This window comes from Hyperolius riggenbachi, chromosome 6, assembly GCF_040937935.1.
Source record: "Hyperolius riggenbachi isolate aHypRig1 chromosome 6, aHypRig1.pri, whole genome shotgun sequence".
NCBI classification, from domain to species: Eukaryota; Metazoa; Chordata; class Amphibia; order Anura; family Hyperoliidae; genus Hyperolius; species Hyperolius riggenbachi.
Window position 1 is genome coordinate 218550419 of NC_090651.1, and position 19032 is coordinate 218569450.

The 19032-nt window shown below is 47.3% G+C and overlaps 1 protein-coding gene across 1 annotated transcript in view; it reads left to right on the forward strand.

The window, feature by feature from the left end:
- Nucleotides 1–19032, forward strand: part of LOC137521317 (opioid-binding protein/cell adhesion molecule homolog) — an 838111-nt gene that overhangs the window by 332373 nt on the left and 486706 nt on the right. The window lies entirely within an intron of this gene.

A 19032-nucleotide genomic window follows, 5' to 3' on the forward strand; every position in this document is an offset into this window, starting at 1 on the left:
TATCGGTACTTAAAGAGGAACTCCAGTCAAAATAATGTAGTAAAAAAAGTGCTTCATTTCTTACCATAATTATGGATAAATGATTTAGTCAGTGTTTGCTCATTGTAAAATCTTTCCTCTCCCAGATTCACATTCTGACATGTATTACATGGTGACATTTTTACTGTGGGCAGGTTATGTAGCTGCTCCTAGCTGTTTTGGCTGTTAGAGACAGCTGTAAACAGCTAATTCCTGTCTGTGAACATTGTTACATTGTGGCAGTTTGCCCAGAGTACCGCGGTACTCAGAGCTTCTTGTGGGAGGGGTTTCAGCACAAAATCAGTCATACAGCGCCCCCTGATGGTCTGTTTGTGAAAATCATTATATTTCTCATGTAAAAGGGGGTATCAGCTACTGATTGGGATAAAGTTCAATTCTAGGTTGGAGTTTCTCTTTAACATCAGACTATTTGGCTGCACTCAGCAGTCACCTCTGGGCACGCCCATCTGGTCTCCAAGGCTGCGCCCATTAGGCAACACCGAGGATTCACGCTCCCCAGGTACATGACAGTTGCTGAGACTATGAATCCTGCTGATGTACCTTTGCCAGACTCTTTTGGAAACTTGTTTCTCCGAGTGCAGAAACAATTTTGAGTAATTTCTTGCTTGGTGGAGCTTAAAAATATATCATAGGAGAAAACTTAGGAGTAAACTTAATAGGATATGGACCTATCTGTGTAAACAATCTTGTTGTTTATCTTTATTATCATACAGTGCTGTCCTTAATTATTCATACACCTGGCTAATTTTGACTTAAAGAGCAACTGTTAGCTCTAAAATGCCCCCTCAAAAAAACACATATGTAAGTAGATAAATACATGCTCTACTTACATGACAGATGTATCGTAGTGTCCACGTTTTGATTTCTGTTATTTTCATGTTTATATATTAGAAGGCTCCTGTTGCTGGCAGGGGCCATCTTGTGTCCGGCTAGATCTTCTTCCCTCCCCCCCGCATCCCCCTCCTCCCCGCACTGACTCTGAGCACAGCGGGGAGGAACAAATGCAGCAGCCACACACAGACTCACCTAATAATGGATCCAAGCGCTGTCGATCCCATCTATTCTCTGCACTAGTGCAGAGTGTAGGATACTGCAGCGCCTGGAACCATTATTCCGGGAGTCTGTGTGTGTGCACCACCTTTATCCTTCCCCAAAGCTCAGTGCGGGGAAAAAGGAGAATGCGGCGGCGGCGGCGGGCGGCAGAACGGCGGGGGGGGGGGGGGGGCGCGGACATGCCACTGGAGGAGGGGGGCAGAGGACAGTGACAGGAGATAGCCTCTGGCCCCCCTCCGTGCGCTCTAACAGCAGCGGCGACCAGGCAGGCAAGGGGAGACCAGGCGGCCAATCGCAGTGCAGAGAGATGAATGACAGAGGCATCAGCCAATCAGGCTGATTCAGCATGCCTGTCACTTCTCTCTGCGGCTTGCGTACACTTTTAGAGCCTGGGGCATGAGGAGAGAAATCTACAAAAGTAGGAATGATTTGAAACTTTTACATTGCCTGGTTAGCATCCTTTTTACTGCTCTATTAGCATGCAGTAGAGAACTTATTGTGTATTTTCTGCCTAACAGTTATGCTACGTACACACATGCGACAACGATCGTTCGTTGTCAACGACGAACGATCTTTTAATTGACGAAAGAACGACCGAAGTAAAGTTAGTTGTAAAAAGTATGTAACGATCACATCGTTAGAACGAACGTTACACCACGTAAAAGCACTTAATGCGCCTGCGCATAAAATTGTAAAGTTCCTTGGAGAAAAAGTGAAATGCGCATGTCCAGCCTGGTACGAACGATCGTTTCCAACGATGTGCCACTTTTGCTAACGATCGTCGGTGGTAAAAATCCGCCAAGACAGAACTTTGTTTTGTAGCGATTTGCCTCGTTCGTCGTTTGCCTTAATAGTCGTTGGTTCGTTTTTTGTAACGATCGTCGTTGGTAAAGATCGGGGAACGATCGTTACAAACGACTATAGTCGCATGTGTGTACGCACCTTAACTCTTTAAAGTTACTTTCATTCAACCATCAAGTAATTGACATAGACGGGAAATAACATAGGTGTCTCCCAAAAGATAATAAGACGACGTATAAGAGGCATTATTGTGGGGGGAAAAAATATTTCTCAGCTTTAGCTGATCTAGCTTAGACACTGTCTGTGCTTACTTGCTGTAGCATTGAAAAGGAAAAAAATGACTTCCAATTATTGACTGAATTAAGATACAGTACTATAGTATATATTATGTGCTGAGTATGACAGTCTCTGATATAATAAACCACTTTTGCTAGTCCTTTAGACTTTACTATAAAAGGGTTCTACTGTTAAAGTCGGTGAAAAAGTACTGTCAAACTTATTCGATGTATTTTCTTGCTTTCTGCATAATTAAAAAGGCATTTTATTGATAAGGTGTAAAAATATAACTTTGTAAAAAACTTAGGAGAAAATAAAGAAATGAATAAGGGCCATAATCTTTTCATGTACAGAAAAGGCAGTTGGGCCGCACGGTGGCGTGGTGGTTAGTGCTCTTGCCTTGCAACACTGGGTCCATGGTTCAAATCCCAGCCAGGTCAACATCTGCAAGGAGTCTGTATGTTCTCCCCGTGTCTGTGTGGGTTTCCTCTGGGTACTCACACTCAAGCACCCCCAAAGCACCCCCTGAAATGATCTGACTTCAGGCGTCTAAAAGACGCCAAGTCAGTTCACACAGCGGCAGCCCGCAGCAGCAGGCAGGGCTACGGTAAGATGGCCGCCCGAAGCCCTGTTCTGCAGATTTCGAGTCTGCAGTGCATGGCTTCGGGCGGCCATTTTCCCGTAGCCCTGCTCTCAGCATGCAGGCAGGAAGTCTCGTGATGTCGGGAAGGAAGAGGATCGTGGGCGCGCGGGCGCTGCGCGCCACAAGGAGGTCGGGACTCGGGAAAGAAGGTCTTCTGGCTGTAGGTGAGTAAATGGGTTTTTCTTTTCTTTTTCAGGTGGTGCTGATTGTGGTCAAAACTGCTGAGGAAGGATTGTGCATATTGGGGTCATATCTGCTACGGATTGTGCATATTGGGGTCATATCTGCTACGGATTGTGCATATTGGGGTCATATCTGCTACGGATTGTGCATATTGGGGTCATATCTGCTACGGATTGTGCATATTGGGGTCATATCTGCTACGGATTGTGCATATTGGGGTCATATCTGCTACCGATTGTGCATATTGGGGTCATATCTGCTACGGATTGTGCATATTGGGGTCATATCTGCTATGGATTGTGCATATTGGGGTCATATCTGCTACGGATTGTGCATATTGGGGTCATATCTGCTACCGATTGTGCATATTGGGGTCATTTCTGCTACCGATTGTGCATATTGGGGTCATTTCTGCTACCGATTGTGCATATTGGGGTCATTTCTGCTACCGATTGTGCATATTGCGGTAATTTCTGCTACCGATCGTGCATATTGGGGTCATATCTGCTACCGATTGTTCATATTGGGGTCATATCTGCTACCGATTGTGCATATTGGGGGTCATATCTGCTACCGATTGTGCATATTGGGGTCATATCTGCTACCGATTGTGCATATTGGGGTCATATCTGCTACCGATTGTGCATATTGGGGCCATATCTGCTACCGATTGTGCATATTGGGGCCATATCTGCTACCGAGTGTGCATATTGGGGTCATATCTGCTACCGATTGTGCATATTGGGGGTCATATCTGCTACCGATTGTGCATATTGGGGGCATATCTGCTACCGATTGTGCATATTGGGGGCATATCTGCTACCGATTGTGCATATTGGGGGCATATCTGCTACCGATTGTGCATATTAGGGGCATATCTGCTACCGATTGTGCATATTGGGGTTACTGAACATGTTTTTTGTTCAAATCTGCTCACATTACGTGTATTTTCTTGAGAAAACTTGCACAATTATGTGAATTTTCTGGGGAAAGGGTCACCAAAACTTGGGCCCTCTGTCTTTGCGTTGTACTTTTAAAGGGAACCCGAGGTGAGAATAATATTGAGGCTGCCATATTTATCTCCTTTTAAGTAATACCAGCTGCCTGGCTGCCATGTTGGTCCTCTGCCTCTAATTCTTTCAACCATAGACCCTGAACAAGCATGCAGCAGGTCAGGGGTTTCTGACAATATTGTCAGAACTGACAAGATTAGCTGCATGCTTGTTTCTGGTGTAATTCAGTTCACTACTACAGCCAAATAGATCAGCAGGGCTGCCAGGCAACTAGAATTGTTTAAAAGGAAATAAATATGGCAGCCACCATATCACTCTCACCCTGGGTTCACTTTAAATTACAGTTAGCCCCGCCCTCATCCGGTCATGACCATGCCCATTTTGTAGCCACACCCATTTTTTGCCGTCAACTCCCCCGCAAATTGCTCCAGCACCTGCATAGCACCCCCTAAAAAAAATTCCTGGAGCCGCCACTGCTCACACTAGAGACATAGCTATGGGTGGGCAAGGAGGGGACATATGTCCCCGGACGCAGCACTGTGAGGGCACTCAGCATGGCCATTGTACCCCCATGTGCAGGTGGCTTGCTGGCTACCCTAAGTGCCCCTGCTTCTCTCCTTCCTTCTCCAGAGGAGTGCAGAAGCATTAACAGCAGCAGAAAAAGACTATCTAGAAGAGACACATCTGGCTAGCTAGAAGGAGGTGGCACATCTGGCGCACATTTGGCTGTTTAAAGGGGGGCACATCTGGCTATCTGAATGGGTTAAGAATGCACATACAGGGTCGGGCCGAGGCATAGGCTGGAGAGGCTCCAGCCTCAGGGCGCAGAATAGGAGGGGGCGCACAATTCATTCAGCTGTCATTCCTAATTGTGTTTGAAGCAGAAAGAAATAAGAAAAGGGGATACATAGCAGTGACTGGAAGCCAGATAACTAGATATTAAGGTGTTGGGGAGGTTGTGGGCCCTGTGGCCCTCTTAGTCTAATAGCAATCAGTGTGTGACGGCTGGGGTGGGAGGGAAGGAAGGGCGCACTTTTGTGTATCAGCCTTGGGTGCTGGAGGACCTTGTCCCGGCTCTGTGCACATATGGCTATCTAAATAACATTTGACTCCACCCATGACCACAACCACATTCTAATGTGTGGTCACACCCATTTTGTCTAGAAGGGGGTGCAAAAACCGTCTTTGTCCCCGGGTGCTGAAAACCCTAGCTACGCCTCTGCCTCCCACATCCCAAAAACATACAGATATGCTAATTGGCTTCCCCTTAAAATTGGCCCTAGACTACGATGCATAACCTACAGTACAAGTAACATAAATAGACATAAGACTATGGTAGGGATTAGATTGTGAGCCCCTCTAAAGGACAGTTCAGTGACAAGACAATATATACTCTGTTTAGCGTTGCGTAAGATGATGGCGCTATATAAGTACTAAATAATAATAATAATAAAGGCAGTTTTAAATTATTTTCAAAGTGGGTTGTAACCAAATTAAAAATAATGTTGCAAATGAATTACAATGACTAGCATAACTTAAAGATTACTTTTATTTAATGCTTCATGGAATTATTCTTTATTAAGAGTTGCTGCCTTTGAAGGTATCTCATATCCAGCTTTAACTTTTAATATATTTTTAGTATAACTTATTGAACCTATGGCTTCCTTAGCATGGCCATGATCAGTAGGATGCAGTCACATCCTGCCCACCAGCAGTGCGGCTGCAACATCCAGACAATGTGGAGGGTTGGCTTCTTGCATAATTAGCACTCTGTAGATGTATGCACACGTGCACAGTGCGTGAGAAGTCATATTTGGACTTCTCAAGTCCCGCCCCCCCCCACCCCCCACCTTCAGCCAACGGCACTGAAAAAAAGAGTCCAGATAGCAGCAAACATGGTTTATACATGAAAGTGGCATGGAATGGAGGGTGGCAAACAAAACCTTCCCCCCTCTTACAAAGCACCTCACCTCTGTTGGAGTTGAAGGGTTCTTCCCCATATTTCTTGCCCTGTTGATTGCATCCATTCAGCTCTGTAGCCTCAATTCACTAAGCTTTATCAAACACTTTATCGAACGTTTGATAATTTACCTCATGAGTAAAATCTAATTTTGAATTCACTAAGGTGTTATAGAGTTATTGAACATTTTATCAAAAAAACATTCAATAAATCTATAACACCTTAGTGAATTTAAAATTAGATTTTACCCATGAGGTAAATTATCAAATTTTCGATAAAGTGTTTGATAAAGCTTAGTGAATTGAGGCCGTAGCATAAAGCCTTCTATATTGATCAAAGAGCTGCTTCATCCATCCTTTGTGTGCTCTAGAGCAGAGTTCTTCAACCCTGTCCTCAAGGCCCATCAACAGTACATGTTTTTCAGAAAACCACAAATATTCACAGGTGAGGTAATTAGTGTCTCAGCAGAGCTGATTATCTACCTGTGTGGATTTGCACATGCACTGTTTGGTGGGCCTTGAGGACAGGGTTGGGGAACACTGCTCTAGAGCTTTCAGAATGTGGACAGGCTATGCCAGTGGTGGTGGGAATCTTAAACCAGCCCAGGCTGCCCTCATGTGGGCAGTTATTAACTAGGCCGTGGTAGTCCTTCATGCACAGCTCCACTTGCTTAGCCAGCCTTCCTGTATAGTAGATGAAGCATTTAACCCTCTGGGCGATACAATTATATCGCCCAGGAGGTGGCGCAGCACTATTTTTTTAAATTTTTTATTTTTTAAATCATGTAGCGAGCCCTGGGCTCGCTACATGATAGCCGCAGCGCAGCGGCATCCCCCCACCCACTCCGATCGCCTTTGGCGATCAGAGTAAGCAGGAAATCCCGTTCAGAACGGAATTTCCTGCTGGGCTTCCCCGGTCGCCATGGCGACGGGGCGGGATGACGTCACCGACGTCATGGACGTCGTGACGTCAGAGGGAGTCCCGATCCACCCCTCAGCGCTGCCTGGCACTGATTGGCCAGGCTGCGCAAGGGGTCGGGGAGGGGGGGCTGCGCGGCACGGCGGGTAGCAAATCGGCCCACCGGGGCCTGAGAAATCCCCCTGCGCGATATACCCCGAGCTCAGCTCGGGATTATCGCTCAGGAGGTTAATAAGGCTGGGGGAAGGCTATCATGTTTTATACAAATAATTTAAAATAAATACATAATAATAATAATAATACTTATTCCTTTCAAACATACCTGCATATTTTTACATGTTGAAATAGCAGCATTGCCAGCTATTAGCTGTTGATCACAGCACCCACTGCTACACAGAGATGACCCTGACTAGTACATTGTGATGTGTTATCTATAGATCTGAGAGATAATATGGGGACGACTCCTGAGCAGGAACACGTTTTCATATATCAACCAATGGAAGCAGGAAATTATACTAGCATGTGAGTCACCAGAATGTGAATAATGTCTTGATGGTACACTGGATTTAATATCCTTCACTAATAACTATTGTGTGCAGACACCATGGTCTTTGCCTGCTTGGAGATTCTTGATTCCCTCATGTATTATATATCTGTATGTATGAACGTATTATATTTTCAGATATTGTAGGGTCCTATGGTGAAAAATGAATGGTGATGACTGTGGGATGGAATTCACTTTTCAGGCCAGTTGCTGTGGTGGGATGGAGGATACGTGTGCCTGCTTTGGCTCATTACTTTCTAGTATTATGGCCATCAGCAGAGCGGATGTAAAAGGCTTGTATTGTACTCTGTACTTTAAAATACTTTGCCTTAGGGCGATTTGTATGGTGGATAGAGCAGGAACCTGTGCAATGGCAATATGTGCTGACCTATTGCTGCTCTACATCACAACGTGCGACAACTCTCTTCAACAGGTAAAATTAACCTCTTTTCACCCCTTTCTCACATTAATCACACTTCACTAACGCTTTGTCATTTGGCAAGTGCATTGTTAATGTTTCTAGTGTTAGCCAGCCGATTTACTTGACCCACAGATTCCGCTGGTTTCTGGGGTGCATCATACAACAGGTTGTTATCCACTATTGTGTGGCTGGTTTCTTGGCAATGGGCCACATGCATGGCCCCACCCACACCTTGTGGCCATTGGTTGCCTCGGTGTGGGTCCAGGCTGTGGGCATGGCTCCTGCATTGTGACCAGCCCCATGGCTGCTGCCCTCGTCCTAATTTCTCCGCTATAAGGAGAATCCTGGCGCATACTGTGAAATTTGGCTGCACCGCACCCGTTATGGGCACAAGACGTGTAGTAATATGTCTTTCATGTCCAGGTGCCCCTTGGCCTGCAATCACCCAAGGCCTGGGCTTTTGTGGCCTTTCCAGAAATCCAGCCCTGCTCCTAGATCAAATATTGTTGCAGCTCATAGTGTAGAGAGCTACTCCCCTCCCTTGTGAACATGACTGTGTATTCTGTGAAGTGCTGCAGAAGCTGCCAGTGCTATATAAATACATAATAATATGTAAGGACAGAGACATGACTATGTACTCTGTAAAGTGCTGCTCTCAAAGTGCAAACTTTAGTCTGTTATGTACTGCTTTCTACAGAAATAAGAGGACGTGGCATGGACACAGGCCCAAACAGACACGGTAAAATGCAGAACAGGTGTGAGACACAAACTGAACAGGGAATACAATGCCAGAGTTATCTGGAACAGCAGGAACACACAGATAGGCAGCAGTCTGTACTGGGACAGGTCAGTTTCAGGAGGGGAGACTGAGAAGCAGGAATAATGTGGATAAATGTAGCAAGCAACAATGAGCACATGGATAAACAGGGCAACAGATTTATGGAAAGAGGACAGATGGTGTCAAATGACGCTATTAGCTTATAGAGAAGAGATGCTTTTGTGTCCGTCTTTTTCCAAAGCTTCTTGTGAGTTACATTGTCCCAGCCTCTGCCACCATGTAAACAGGATGGAGCAATCATTGAAGGAGGAGCAGTGACAGGGCAGGTGCTCATCAAAGTCCTGTGCCTCTGCATGTAAGTTTTTCTTGCCTGCAGTGCTTCAGCATAGTTTGCCTCCTGTAAAAACACTGCCCCCTAGATTTTGCCACCTGAATCACATGATTCAGGGGCTTCATGCTAAACCCGGCCCTATATACACCTATCCTCAAAGAGAGAGATTAATTACAATATAGAACAATAACATTGAACCTTGACCATATAACTTTTCTCCCTCACAAAGCACTGTGTCCATCCTTTTGGGGCATACACTTAAACAAGTGGGGAAGCCCAGTAATTAAAGTGACACTGAAGCAAAAAAAAACAAAAACATTAAGACATAATGAATTGGTGGTGTAGTATAATAATAATTAATAAAACATTCGTAGCAAAGAAAATAGTGTCATACTTTTATTTTCAGGTATATGGCCTTTTTTTTATAACATTGCATTATTCTCTAATAATTGCAGTTTCCACAATACACTCAGCATTTTAAATGATTTCACAGAGCAGGCTACTGACCCTTTGAATTTTTCTCTGCAAAAAAAGCATAAACAAAGAAGAAACAATGATAGACAGTTGACATAAGTGCTTCAAAAGACAGTGGTGTCCACAATTTTTGCTCAAAGAAGCTCTTTTGCATAGATAACTGAAGTTTCTTAACTCTTCCTGTACTGGAAACAATATGAGACATCATATCCGTGCTAGTAATATTTGATTTCTTAGCAGTACTACATGTACAAATCATTATTTCATAAGTTTATTTTCACTTCAGATTCCCTTTAAGGGATGAAGCAAGTAATGTTGCAGCCGAATGATAAAATGGGTGCCGCAACAATGTTAATTGTGGCTATGCCGGTGCCCAGGGCTGGGCAGAGGCATAGGCTGGAGAGGCTCCAGCCTCAGGGCGCAGTGTAGGAGGTGGCACAGAATTCATTCAGCTGTCATTCCTAATTGTGTTTGAAGCAGAAATAAATAAGAAAAGGGGATACATGGCAGTGACTGCAAGCCAGATAACTAGATATTAAGGTGTTGGGGAGGTTGTGGGCCCTTTGGCGCCTCTTAGTCTAATAGCAATCAGTGTGTGATGGATGGGGTGGCAGGGATGGAGGGGCGCACTTTGGTGTCTCAGCCTTGGGTGCTGGAGGACCTTGTCCCGGCTCTGCCGGTGCCTACCTGGTAATTTGGATGCCAAGGTTTGTGAGCTCTGGCAGTAGCAGCTATGGTAACTATAAAGTCATTTGTGCACTGGAACTAAGGCGGGATAGCTGCGGTGGTAGTGGTTACAGTCGGTACCTGGCTACGGCTAGTGCCTACAAACTAATTTGCCTGCCCTAATTTGGCTATTGTAGCTGGACTCGGATTGGATAGTGGTGGTGACAGTGGCTATGGCCGGATCATAATGGATCCACATACCTCTGTGCGTTGTACATCCCTCTCCTCGTTCCTCCCATCCCTGCAATCACTTCTTGAAAATTCTTACTTGTGGCTAAAGTCAAATTTTCAGAGAGGAAGGGTTTCGGCAATGTACCCTCCTGTCGCACTCTATCACACTCCCATTCCCTCATCTTCTCCACCCCATTCACTCCCTTTAAGGAGTTTACAGTTAGAGTGATTAAGATGTGGAATGCATTGCCACAGGAAGTCGTTATGGCAAACTCTATACCTGCATTTAAAGGGGGCTTAGATGCTTTCCTTGCGTTGAAAGACATCCATGGCTACAATTGCTAGGTAATGCCTAATGATGTTGATCCAGGGATTTTATCTGATTGCCATCTGGAGTCGGGAAGGAATTTTTCCCTTTAGGGGCTAATTGGACCATGCGTTGTAAGGGTTTTTTCGCCTTCCTCTGGATCAACAGGGATATGTGAGGGAGCAGGCTGGTGTTGTACTTTATACTGGTTGAACTCGATGGACGTATGTCTTTTTTCAACCAAAATAACTATGTAACTATGTAACTATGAATGGGAGGGTGAGCTGAGGGCACATTGCGGGGGAAGCCTGCCTCTTCCTCTCTGAAAATTTGACTTTAGCCAAAAAGAACATTTTCAAGGAGTGATAACAGGGACCAGGGGGAAGGAGGAGAGGAACAGTACACACAGAGGAAGGTGAATCCAGAAGGAACTTATCGCTATGCTTACCTTAGGTAGCCTTGTCACGGGTCAGATGTCCTTTAAAACGCTTACACTTGAATGATATAGCGTAGTATGGAAACAGGGGTGCCAAAAGGATAAAAGTATCTAAAAAGTTTAAAACATGAAGAGGCAGTGGTGGACTTTTCTCCTACAAGTAGATACAAAAATTGCCAATGTGTTTGTCAAAAAGGACAAATTTATTTACATACTTCAGGGGACAATGCAACGCGTTTCACAGGTTTGATCCCACTTCATCAGGCAATATCAATGGAGTAATAGCATATGTGGTCAGTAGAAGAGCCAGACACCTAGTTGTTGGAGATAGGAGATTATTAGCAAAATACAGTATATTCAGAGGGCCAAATTCTGTTTCCGTTATGTGGTTATTTTATCATTTTGATCTTGGTGAAGTTAGTCACAGTTTATTATTAGATACTGACTTTGGCTGTGCTTTACATGCATGACGTCCATTCACATGGTTGTGAGAACACACCTTATTTATATTCTACGGAATTTGCATGTCTGCAAATGTTGCAGTGCAGACGTATACTTATTGTTTTCTGTGTAGATATTGGATTTCCTTTTCTAATGGGGTTGTAGTGCCCTGTGCAGGTAACGCACTGAAGATAGGATCTAAAGTGCAGTAGCAGGTCCGTCCCTGAAAGTGAAGTGACAGAATTGGCAGCTAAGCAGGAGGGGTTAAAGGAAAGTACTAAGCAGTGATGGCTTCGGGGTGTCCAGATGGCCAGTGGCAGGGGTAACTCCTGTGGGCAGACAAGGGGAGGAGGCCAGTCTGGTGCCTGTGCTCTTGGCTTGGATGCCTCGTTAGGCTGGGCTCATCAATGGCATTCATTAGCACATTGTTGAAGGTTAGTCAAGACCCCAGAGTGTCCCCTGGACACATCAGCGTTTAAATTCAGCTGTTTCCTCCCAGCAGAAGGGACAAGATGACTTTTCTGTGTAACACTGAGATGAGCCTGCATGAGTAATAAGAAAATCTTACTAAACTGCTTCTTGCCTCTGAACAACAGAGCCTGGAGTGTCAGATGGACAAGTGGACAGTGCCTCCTGCTGGACAAAAACACAAGTTTCTTCATACAGATAAATATGGGAAATCTTCATCCCTTGGCAGACTATGCAGCGCAACATGCAATCACATTTCAATCGTATGAGGTCAGAGTAAAGTCGTTTTTGCTTCATTTTGTAATGCAGTACTCAGCAAATATACAAATGTTTAATTTGCACATTATTATCCCTATATGCTTCATCCATCCTTAATTGAAGCTACTTATGTCACTTTAAATGCCACGTCACAGCTGAGACTGTTCGGGACAGGAAAAAAAGGTGCAGGAGCCCTTACAGAAAAAAGGCCCACGCCATAGGCGCCTATTATAAAAGCCATGATTTGCAGCAAAGAAGGGAAATTTGGGTGCACAATATAGGCATGCCTGGGCGTCAGTTATGGGGCACCTCCAGGCTGGGACGGATCAAGACCAAATTGCGCCTGGGGCAAGGTCAGGTTTTGGCGCCTAAACTGCCATTCATTTTGCCGCCTTTTTTAAGGATTCAACAAACTGCGCCTGGGGCAAGACACCCGCTTGCCCCCCTAGATCCGTCCCTGCCTCCAGGGGCTGAAATTTCCCTTCTTTGCTGCAATTTGCGTCTTTGCGATGGTGGGTAGGTTAAGGTTGCAGGGAGTGTTAGGCATGAGGGGTTTTTTAAGTGTTAGGCATAGGTAGAGGGAGGTCTTAGGATTAGACATCGGTAGAAGGAGGCAGGCCCGCCATCAGGGGGGGACATCCGTGACTCCCGTCACGGGCCCGGGCCTGCAGGGGGGTCCCATCCCCGCCGCGGCCCTAGCGGGTGCCGCCCGACCGCCGCTCAACCTCCCCTGGCCGCTGCTCCCTCCCTCCATCCCTCTAGCCGCCGCCTCCGCCGCCGCGTCAGACCTCGATCAGGCGGCGACAATAGTGCGGGCGCTAGGACCCAGCGCCCGCACTGATATGCGGAAGTGACGTCACTTCCGCATATAGAGCGGGTGCGTCCAGCGCCCGCTCTTACTGGTCGGGTCGCCGCTGATCTTGAGGTCTGACGCTGCTGGCAGCCTGGCAAGGTAGGGGAAGCAGCGGTGGCGGCTGGGGGGGGCCTCCCTGTCACTCACTCACTCACTAGCTAAAGGGCCTCCCTGTCACTCACTCACTAGCTAAAGGGCCTACCTGTCACTCACTCCCTAGCTAAAGGGCCTACCTGTCACTCACTCACTGCCTAATGGGGCTCCCTGTCACTCACTCACTAGCTAAAGGGCCTACCTGTCACTCACTCCCTAGCTAAAGGGCCTACCTGTCACTCACTCACTGCCTAATGGGGCTCCCTGTCACTCACTCACTAGCTAAAGGGCCTCCCTGTCACTCACTCCCTAGCTAAAGGGCCTACCTGTCACTCACTCACTGCCTAATGGGGCTCCCTGTCACTCACTCACTAGCTAAAGGGCCTCCCTGTCACTCACTCCCTAGCTAAAGGGCCTCCCTGTCACTCACTCACTGCCTAATGGGGCTCCCTGTCACTCACTAGCTAAAGGGGCTCCCTGTCACTCACTCACTTGCTAAAGGGCCTCCCTGTCACTCACTCACTAGCTAAAGGGCCTCCCTGTCACTCACTCACTAGCTAAAGGGCCTCCCTGTCACTCACTCACTAGCTAAAGGGCCTCCCTGTCACTCACTCACTTGCTAAAGGGCCTCCCTGTCACTCACTCACTTGCTAAAGGGGCTCCCTGTCACTCACTCACTTGCTAAAGGGGCTCCCTGTCACTCACTCACTAGCTAAAGGGCCTCCCTGTCACTCACTCACTAGCTAAAGGGCCTCCCTGTCACTCACTCACTAGCTAAAGGGGCTCCCTGTCACTCACTCACTAGCTAAAGGGGCTCCCTGGCACTCACTCCCTAAAGGGGCTCCCTTTCACTCACTCACTAGCTAAAGGGGCTCCCTGTCACTCACTCACTAGCTAAAGGGGCTCCCTGTCACTCACTCACTAGCTAAAGGGGCTCCCTGGCACTCACTCACTAGCTAAAGGGCCTCCCTGTCACTCACTCACTAGCTAAAGGGGCTCCCTGTCACTCACTCACTAGCTAAAGGGGCTCCCTGTCACTCACTCACTAGCTAAAGGGGCTCCCTGTCACTCACTCACTAGCTGAAGGGGCTCCCTGTCACTCACTCACTCCCTAAAGGGGCTCCCTGTCACTCACTCACTCCCTAAAGGGGCTCCCTGTCACTCACTCACTAGCTAAAGGGGCTCCCTGTCACTCACTCACTCGCTAAAGGGGCTCCCTGTCACTCACTCACTCACTCACTCACTCACTCACTCACTCACTCCCTAAAGGGCCTCCCTGTCACTCACTCACTAGCTAAAGGGGCTCCCTGTCTCTCACTCACTAGCTAAAGGGGCTCCCTGTCACTCACTCACTCACTCCCTAAAGGGGCTCCCTGTCACTCACTCACTCCCTAAAGGGGCTCCCTGTCACTCGCTCACTAGCTAAAGGGGCTCCCTGTCACTCACTCCCTCCCTAAAGGGGCTCCCTGTCACTCACTCACTACCTAAAAGGGCTCCATGTCACTCACTACCTAACCTGGGGGTCCCTGTCAGAATCCAGGTGAGAGGTGTCTACCATAATAAGGGGGCATTCTGCCTATTTATGTGAAATGCTGTCTATTTATGTGCCTCATGTCTGCTGAATTTGTCTTGTTGGGGGCCTAATGATTAAATTTTTACTTGTTGGGGGCCTCATGATTTGTTGGGAGCCTCATTGCCTCAAGATTGCTGAATTTGTCTTGTTGGGGGCCTCATGATTTGTTGGGGACCTCATGATTTGTTGGGGCCTCATGATTGCTGAATTTGTCTTGTTGGGGGTCTCACGATTGCTGAATTTATCTTGTTGGGGGCCTCATGATTGCTGAATTTGTCTTGTTGGGGGACTCATGATTGCTGAATTTGTCTTGTTGGGGGTCACATGATTGCTAACTGCGAGACTATGGGAAAAGCTGAATCATTACCATATGAGACAATAGCATTAAACCTACTTTTTTAGTTTTTTTAAACAGAAAATAAAACTGGGAGGTTCTAAAAAAATGATGGAGCACTTCCTCCTTCCGGCTTGAAGGAGGAAGTGCTCGATATCGAGGCTTGCAACGCGTCCATTCGGAAACTTGCACCTCGTTGAAACGCTGGGCGGAGAGCGGCGGTCTGGGTAATTAACCCCGCCGCATCTAGCCGCTCAGCTGTGGCAATTAGAGCTAACTTGAATCACGAGTATCCACCGTGGTTATTCGTGATTAATTTGTGGACAGCAAGCCTCCAACTAGCTCTGCCAACATGTAATGGCTACGCACATTTCTCAGTTTGGGGGGGGGGCCCGGACTGATGATTTGTGAGGGGCCCCAAAATTTCTGATGGCGGCCCTGGAAGGAGGTCTTAGGGTTAGGCATCGGTAGAGGGAGATCTTAGGGTTAGGCATTGGTAGAGGGAGGGTTCTGTGTGAGAGTAGGGTTAGGTTAAGACATAGTAAAATATTGGCAAATATTACAGATATTTTACTATTGGAATTAAGTAATAGAATATCGGTAATTTTACAGATATTCTACTAGCAGCTATCTTCAGCGCCCTTTTCTCCAGGCGCTTTTTTTACATGATGCACGTGTGACTGTGCTAAAGCTGTGACTAGCCTGGAGATGCTACAGCTAGTTACTAGAATTAGAAGTGACTGTCACCAGAACCAAAGTTGCTCCTCAAAAAATGTTTTCTATCTGCAGTTGCCAGATGACTAGAGGTGGCCACTAAAATCTGACAATAGTTGTTCCTTTTTTTTGCTTGTGGCTTGTCCATGCAACTATAGCCCTAGTACCCAAAGTACACCTCTTTGGTCCTCAAAATGTGTTATTTGGTCTGATAAAAAATACATTATTTAATTAAGGCCTGTAACACATTTCTGTGCAGTTTTCACAGAGAGTTGAGACCCGCCCCATAAACACGTGTGAGTCCCTCTTTGTCCTCCTGCGGTCTGCCGTTCAGCCGCAATCAGCCCCAGTAACTTTCCCAGTAACGTCAGTCCGGGTCTACTGCACATACGCAGAAGACCCAGACTGGACGCGACTGAGGAAGTTACTGGGACTGATCGCATCAGAACAGTAGACCGCAGGAGGACGGCAAAGGACTCGCACGTCGTTATGGGGTGGGAGGAAGCCCCAGGTAAGCATCAATTCTTCATAGTTGGTGGTCTCTGGTACACTTTAAAGAAAACCTGAACTGAACATTAAAAGTCAAAATAAACATACACAAGTCATACATGCCTCCTGTATAGTGTACTCATCAATCTATTTTTTCTCTCCTGCATCCTGTTTGTCCACTGTGATCAATGGAATTCTCTGTCCTCCATTTTGAAAATGGCTATTACCCCATAACAGCTTCCTGGTCAGCACACTGTTAAACTGTAACATCACTCACTTGAGCCATAGGGAAACATGGACACATCAGTTCTCCTCTCAACTGTAACTGACAGCAACTGATATATAACTGATAGAATACCTAAGATGGCGCCGGACTTAGAATACCTAAGATGGCGCCGGACTCGGACGCCACGGCCACAGGGCTCCGGACTTTTTTCTTCTTTCTTCTTTAACCCGCCGTTGCTGCACCACCCGATCTCCCCTATCTATCTGGGGAGCGGGCGGGCATCGCAGACTGCCGAGCAGAGCGAGGAGGCAGAGGTTTTTTGGGCCCCGGTGGAGGCTATCGCAGCCGGAGGGGCAGAAGAGCACATGCGGCCGAGCATTGCTCACTGTCTAATGCTGCCTCCGAAGACCGAAGCTGCGCTGGAGAGTTGTACCGGCGGCGCAGTGTCCAGCCGCGGAGGCCTGCCTCACCATCGCCCCATCCCGGACCAGACATCCGCCTCAGTCCATTGCTCCACCGGCCCTCCCACGTGGTCCGCCAGGCTGCGCTCGTTGCCTGGGAGCCCAGGACGCCAGAGCGGAGCACGTGGCCTGATCCCCGTCGCCACCTTAGCCGTGCAGGAACGGAGCTGCACCATCGCTGATGCCGCCGCCTGCAGCGCTCCCACAGAAGAGGAATTCCACCGCTCTGCCTGCTGCACCCTGCTTTGCCATCAGCCTGGCCGCAGCAGCTGGGGAGGGCTTCACCATCGGCTGGCCACCTCCGTTCTCCACCACTGGCCTCCAGCCTGCTCAGCCACCCACGTGGAGCTCCTCTTCTCCAGGCCCTCCTCTTCTCCAGGCCCTTCAGGCTGCCTCCATCGCAGCATGCCTCCATCTGTAGCACCCCAGGCCGGCATCGCCCCCAGGGCCCCCAAAGCCCCCTGAAACACCTCAGGCTGGAATCACCAGACCCCCCTGGTCACACCTGGGGTGACGGAGATGGTGCTGTTCCCTTAACAGTGGAGCTGGCTGCCGCCCAGCATCTGGGCATCTGTGTCCTGCAACCACCAAAGGTAGACCTCCCTGGCCTGTCCACCACTGCTGCCCAGCCGGGGGGTCCCCGGGCCCCACATCCACCACCCAGGGGTGCCCCCGGGTACACCCTGGCCCCACAGTGCCCCCACTGTGTCTGCGCCCTCTTTGCCCAGCCGGACGGACTCAAAATCGGGACCGCTGCTCCTCGGGCAACCTGGTCCGAGTGAACTCTGCTGTCCGCCTCCATCATGATGCCCCTCAGCTTTCTCAGTTGCTTTCTCTTTACTTTCGCGGACAAATCGGAGCACCTGTCTTGTTGGGAGCGTGTCGCTGTGTAGCGTCCAGTGCCGAAAATGGCAGCGCTCATATCAGCTCTCAGGCTGCTCCTCCAGTCCCACTCTTTTCTGTTCCTGTTATCAATGTATGCTTTGCTATGTTTGTATTACGTTAACTGTACGTGTATGCCGAAATGCTCTGCACTGTTTTTATTTTTGCTTTTATTGTTTATACGTATGACCCATGCTTGACTGCATGTGATGCTGCACTCTGCTTAATTGTCCTATGTATGCTTGTCCCATGTCTATGTATGTGCCATGCTTAACTGTATGCTACTTCTTGTCTCTTCACCAACGACCCTGTATGTGCCAAAACCAATTCCGGGTACAATCCACCGTTGTACTTGGCGATAATAAATTCTGATTCTGATTCTGAGCAACTGATATATTTCAGATCTGACAAAATGTTGTCAGAACTGGAAGGGATTATTGTCAGAAGAAAATGGTGAGCTTCTGAGAGAAACTGATGGCAAGGTAACTATGTAATGTTCATTTAAAGTTACCTAATGTGTTTATTTTAAATAATTTTACTCAGTACAGGTTCTCTTTAAATTTGTGATCAGTATGTGGAACATTGAGGTATGCTCACTAAAATGTTATCTGCCCAAGCAGCGCACGTAAAGTTTATTAGCATTTATGCTAATTAAGTAACACAATTAGCTTCGATTGCATTATACATGCAACATCTACATTTTTGTATAACTTGCGTTACTAGTGGACTTGGTCAGTATTAAGGTGCCCATACATGGTACAATCAAATCGTTTGATTTTCGCATTTATTCAACCAAAAAGATCAAATAGAGAGGAAATTGGAAAGAATCTATTTTTTCGATTGAAAATGTGTTGTAGAAAGCAAATACTACCTGAGTCCTTTCAGAGATGAATTGATCACTTTGCCACATCGGCTGGCAATCTGTCAGGCCTCTTTCAGATGGATGCCTGTCAGCTGCTCTCCTGCACTGGCCAGGCACTTGTTAGGGCTCAGTAATGGCGCTGCACAGACGGCCTCCCATGGAGTCACATCTGAGTGTGGCCACAGCTGTGCTCAGATGCAACATGTCACGGTTCTCTGCCACCAGGTAACGCCACCGCTGTCAGCACTTGACACGCAGGGTGTTACAACCACTGCCATTTGGCTGCATTTATTACATGTGAAGG